This window comes from Lucilia sericata, unplaced genomic scaffold (genome assembly GCF_015586225.1).
Source record: "Lucilia sericata isolate MDLA Ls3-8-SP2 unplaced genomic scaffold, ASM1558622v1 Contig001513F_arrow, whole genome shotgun sequence".
NCBI lineage: Eukaryota > Metazoa > Arthropoda > Insecta > Diptera > Calliphoridae > Lucilia > Lucilia sericata.
In genome coordinates this window covers 35-6,058 of record NW_023995440.1, presented here as the reverse complement: position 1 = coordinate 6,058, position 6,024 = coordinate 35, and the positions used below count along the sequence as shown (strand labels likewise).

At 32.0% G+C, this 6,024-nt stretch overlaps 1 long non-coding RNA gene across 1 annotated transcript; it reads right to left on the bottom strand.

The window, feature by feature from the left end:
- Positions 1–3,262: 3,262 nt before the first annotated feature.
- Positions 3,263–4,090, bottom strand: LOC119611701. The gene is made up of 3 exons (XR_005232091.1): positions 3,822–4,090; positions 3,678–3,761; positions 3,263–3,618 (listed from the first exon to the last, which is right to left on the bottom strand). It is a non-coding gene; the product is annotated as an uncharacterized LOC119611701 (long non-coding RNA).
- Positions 4,091–6,024: the final 1,934 nt, after the last annotated feature.

Here is a 6,024-nt window from a genome sequence, read left to right as displayed (position 1 = left end):
TATTCATATGTATAAGTTAATAAACCAAAAACAATGTTTTATAAAAAAATACCAAAAATAGGTACAATTTTCACCCCTTAAACGTCCGAATATCCAAAAAGTACAAAATTCATATTTTTATTTGTTCGTCATGTTATGAAGGATTCAAAAACATTTTTTGAATGTTCTCTGGTTTAAAAGATAAATGGTAGGGTTCTATAAATCGTGACTTTTTGTCGAAAAGTCGAAGTCGACTATTTTGTTCCAAAAAAGTCGATAACTCGACTATCGTCTGTGAAAAAGTCGAAAAGTCGAATTTGTTAATAAAAATCGAAAAGTCTGAAAGTCGAAAAAATCGAAAAAAGGGGAAATGTCGAAAAAAGTCGGAAAAGAAAAATTGTAGAAAAAAGTCAAAAATAGTCGAAAATTTTAAAAAAGTGGAAAAAAAGTCAAAAACTCTAAAATAGTCGGAAAACCCCGAAAAAAGTCGAAAATAGTCAAAAAGTCGAAAAAAGTCGAAAAGTCGACTATTTATAAAATACTTATAGTCGAAAAGTCTAAAAGTCGACTTTTAATTAAATGAAAAAAGTCGAAAAGTCGATTTTTCGAAAAGTCGACTTTTAACTAAATGAAAAAAGTCAAAAAGTCGACTTTTCGTTTCAACTATAGAAACAAAGTATAACAAGTAGTCCGACTCTTTGACAGGAGTACCTAACTCTAAGCATGTGTTAGTGAAAAAGTACCCTGCAGTCAGACTGGGTCCATATATCTTTTTGTCAACAGTACTAGTTCAAATGTCTTTAATCTTTCATTTCTCTGTCAATATAAAAACAAGTAAGAAAGTATTGTCGGGCGTGGTCGACCATATGATACCCTACACCAGTTATGAATATTAAATGTGATTTATTTTTCATAATAAAGCATTTATCTTCAATATTCCCTTGTTCCGATACATTTAAGCAATTTATGGATGAAAAACTAATTTTCTGAAAGAGGCCGATAAAATTTTGTGAATATATTTATATTTACATAATGTTTTATTGTGCTGAATTTCATCGCAATATTTGTCTTTATAAGCTAATTTGGGACATTCAAGTAATTTTCTGAAGGGGCTTTGTATGGAAGCTAGGGTCGAATGTGACCCGATCTTTATGAAATTTGGCAGGGTCATCAAGACTTCTATAAAACTTAGTTGTGCCGTATTTTATCGATATATCTGTATATTTAACATAATTATGAGCTCAGAAGCCCTTTTCGGGGGGTTCTGTTCTATGGGGGCTAGGTGAAATAATTGACCGATTTTAACCATTTTCAATAGGCGTGCGTGCCAAATTTCATCCAATTATCTTGAAAATTGCAACCTGTACGTTGCGCACAAGGTTTACATGGACAGCCAGCCAGCCTGACGGACGGACGGACATAGCTTAATCGACTCAGAAAACGATTCTAAGCCGATTGGTATACTTTAAGGTCTAGGACGAATATTTTTGTATGTTACAAACATCAGCACAAATCCAATATACCCTCCCCACTAAAGTGGTGTAGGGTATAAATACAGAGACCAAAGATGTGGTGTATATCTAGTGGCATTGTCAACAAACATGTCAATATTCCTCATACATGGGAGTAGTTAATTATATCGACTAATTAATTGACGATTTCATTAGCATTAAATTGAAAAAAATTATAATTATTTTTTTTTCATTAGCATTATTTTGTCTAATGGTAATGGTTTTTAATGAAACGATTTCATTAGTAATTATTTAAAAATAAATTTTCATTACCATTATTCAATGGATTTTAAAAATTTTCGAACATTAGTTCGAATTTCGAAATTAATTTCGAATATCCGAACATTATAATGTATTGTCAGTAGGTGAAATCATGTATGCCAAATTTCAGCACATTCGGACTAGAAGAACTAGTTTTAACAGCTTTAAAATTTTTTCGAACACGAGTTCGAATTTTCGAAATTTTTTTTTAGGTTTTATGACACAGAGATTAATTTAAAAACATAAAAAAATTTTCGACAATAACTTCGAATTTTCGAACTTAATTTCGAATATTCGAACATATTATTGTATTGTCATCAGATGTACTTATGACTGCAAAATTTCAGCCAATTTGGGCTACGGGAACTGGTTTTAAAAGCTTTCAATCTCGAATCTTCGAAAAATTTTCCTTAATATATTTTTCGACAATTATAAATACTAATTAAATTCGTTTTTGAAAATTCATTATCAAATTCATTACCATTATCAAAAAAAGTTATAATGAAAAAAATATAATTTTCATTAAATGGTACTTAAAATATTTTTCATTACAATTTTTTCTATAAATGGTAATGAAATTTTAATGCTTAATGAAAAATTCCCATGTATGATATTCCTTAAGAAAATGTCTGTATTAAAACTGAATGGACACGCGATATAGAAATGTGCTAGTAAATTCCTGGTTCTAATGTCACCATATGGATTCATGAGAAGTACCTAGTCAATACCAAGTCAATAGTCATAATGTTACTAGAGGATTTTCAATGACACGCACATGTTAAATGTCAATAGCACTAAGCCTTGTATAAGGTATAATTCGACACTAGTAATACTGACAAAGTCAATAGCGATTCAGCACACTTTTAATATTGACATTTCCTACAGGTACTTTGTATAGAACCCTAATACATGGGGTGCAAAAGAAGTACCAAATTACAGTTTTTACCCGTTTATTCCCCAAAGGGGCCGAATTTGAAAAAATTACCGGACACCTGTCCGCTTTTCTTTTAAATGAACGACGATAAGCTTTAACCGTTTTTGTAACTTTTCTAGTTTAGGAGATTTGAGGTTACCGAATTTACGTTTTTACCCTTTTTAACCCCCAAAAAATTCGAATTTCCAAAAATCCCGCCTTATTGGATACATTTGGTGGGAGACCAACCTTCTGCCCAAATTTCTGGTCTTTAGCTTCAACCGTTTAGGCTCTACGATGATGAACCAGTCAGTCAGTCAGTAACGTTAGAATTTTATATACGTATCTATATAGATTTCGTGCATTGAATTATACTGTAAAAACATTGTAGTGTTCGACTTGAATTCAAGTTTCCTTTTCACTGGAGAATGCTATTGAATTAAAGTGTAATGAAAGTGTATTTCAACACTTGAAATTTGAATGTTTGACTGAAATTAAACCTGTTTTAAACTTTAATTGCAGCAAGAATGCTTATTTGACATAAAGCCCACAATGGTTAGTACCAATATTTTGCCCAAACAACATCTACATACCTTGCCAGGTTATATCCTCTAGGTCCGTGAAGACATTCTCTACAAAGCTGGAAATTTGTATAAAAGGCGGCTTAACAATCGTTTCTTGTAAATATTCGGCCACCATAGTGTTTGGAGACAACAAGAGCTCCACTGGGTGTATGGTAGTGATTCTACTGAGATCAATGGTATAATAATAAGTATGTACCCCAAGGATACCCCGTGAATACGGCAATCTGCTTCCGTCCATTGCCTCTAGGTGATAATATACCATGTCACCACTAGCCGACCGACCACCACCCGCCTAGGTGACTAGGGAGGTATACAATTGCCACTCTCTTGTGGGCATTCTTCCAGGAGACCATCATGATGCCTCCTCTTTCTTGAAAAGAAAGACGTTCTTTATAGACAAATAAATAAATAATTAACACCATGACTTACATTTTTAATCTTCTAGATCTCACAAATATGCCAAATCTAGATTTCAATAAACACTTTTGGGTATTAAACGAAAACAAACTCCGCCTGGAAAAACATTTTCATCATAGTTATTAACAATTTAACTAAATTAAACCCAACACTTACTATTTCTTTGCACAATGACCCTCGGTATAGTAGTATAGCATACAATCTTATTAATTTCAATTGTTAGTAAAAAGTTATTTTTTTTATTTAAAGAATATCATTTCTGTCATTTTAGATTTTTGCACACACACACACAACAACAGATTTTTTTTGCAAATAAAAAATGCAGAAAACTGCCAAAGGCGCGAAAAATTCTAGCAGAATTTCTTTTCGCAGTCGGCAGAATTGACATCAACTGCACTTTCCATTTAAAATACACATGTTCGATATCCTAGCCTTTTACGGTATGACATACCAGCAATGTAAAAAGGTGCAGCTAGGTTGACGTCAACGAAGCTGGTTTGAAGTAAAAGCAGCGACTCGAATTAGGCGCGAAAAAACACGAAAATATCTGAGGCGAAGCATATACATCGAACGTTCAGCAAAGTTCTACACCTGCCAAATTTCAATGAGCGTCTTATTATTAGATAAAAGAAAACTTGCTTAAATGAAAACAAATTAATTTTATATTGTAAAATTCCATAAATTTAGCGAAAGTGTTCTGTAAATTGTACAAAATATGGCGAAATTTTCAAGCCGTATTAAGCTGAAAAATTTTCGGCGGCGGCGGCTTTGACATTTTGTTCGGCGGCTAGGCTTAGTCGGCTTAAGCCGAATCACTTTTTATAATTTTGAGCGCAAATCAAGCAAAAAAACAATAACAGAGTTGCTCTTAAAGTATCACTCTTTTTTTAAATATGAATTTTAGTAACGTAACGAATATTAAATGGAAAATTGATATTATACTGTTTTAAACAAAAGAATATTTAATAATACAAATAATTATAATTTTTAAAAGTTCTTATAAAAATACGGATAGAATAAGAACACAGGATATAATCTAATTAGAATTAAATAAATGTATTTTAAAAATATCTACTGAATAAGCAACCGTGTTTATTATAACTACATCATTTAGCAACAGATGTCACTGCCAAAAATGTAGTAAATACCAAACAGCTGTTCATTAAAAATTCCTCTCTCTCATTTTCACTTTTTCTTCATTCATAAAAAATACAACAAAAGAATAATGACATACAAACTTTGAACAAAATTTGCAAAAATTATCGAAAAATCAGTGAAAATTAAGTGTAAATTTAAGAAAACATTTTAAAAAATGGCTTCAAATGTTGAAGAACCAGAAGATAAATTAGATCTACTCAATATATCCTTGGCAAAACCGAAATTCCTGGATCCCATACCAAATGATGAGTCGGCAGCAGGATCCAGCAAAACAGATAATGATGAAACGCCCATTTTTAGTAAAAGGAAAATGATACTACGTATTCCGCAACAATATACCGGGGAATTTATGCATTTGACGGTGTGTAAAAATTGGCTGGTTTGTTTGCTAAAGGCACCACAGCCCTCCGCGGAAGTAACATTGTTAAGGTTCTTCTTGCCCCGGGCTATACCACCGGGAGGTCAGTAGTTTTGTTATAATTTGTTTAGATTTGATACCTTATTTTTAAGTGATTTCTGTAGAAATTTCTTTGGAGAAATATTTGGCTGGCTATAAAATTGGCAAGTTATTTCTGGATCCAACTGGACATCATACACTCATTAGTCTTATACCAAAATCTCCCGGCTTATCTGCCGATTTTCTCTATATTAATGGCAATGGTCCTAAAGTTAGACGTATTGAAAAATTTAAAGATCATGAAATTACTGCGGTGGCTTTTAATAAAACCTATGGTACAGAATCTTCAACCGGACCCATTTTATTGGGCACCAGCAAAGGTTTGATATTTGAAACAGAACTTACTCTGGAGGCAGATAAACCTTCATATAGGAAACAGGTATGGATAATTCGAAAATGTATAAAATCTTCTATAAAATGTAAAAATTTCGAAAATTTCTATAAAAATTCGAAAAATTTTCTATAAAAAGTGAAATTTGAAATTTTTCTGTAAATAACAGACAATTTCAATTTTTTTCTCTAAATAAAAGACAATATCGACATTTTCATCATCTTTAAACTATAGATCCTTTTTGATCAACTTCTTTTACGGTTTTACTTACCACACAAACTTTTTCTTTCAGGTATATGATTTGGGTTTGGGACGTCCCAAATATCCTATAACTGGTTTAGAATTCAATAAAGTACCCAATAGCAATCAGTATATTGTGGTTGCAACCGCACCAGATTATATATTTACATTCC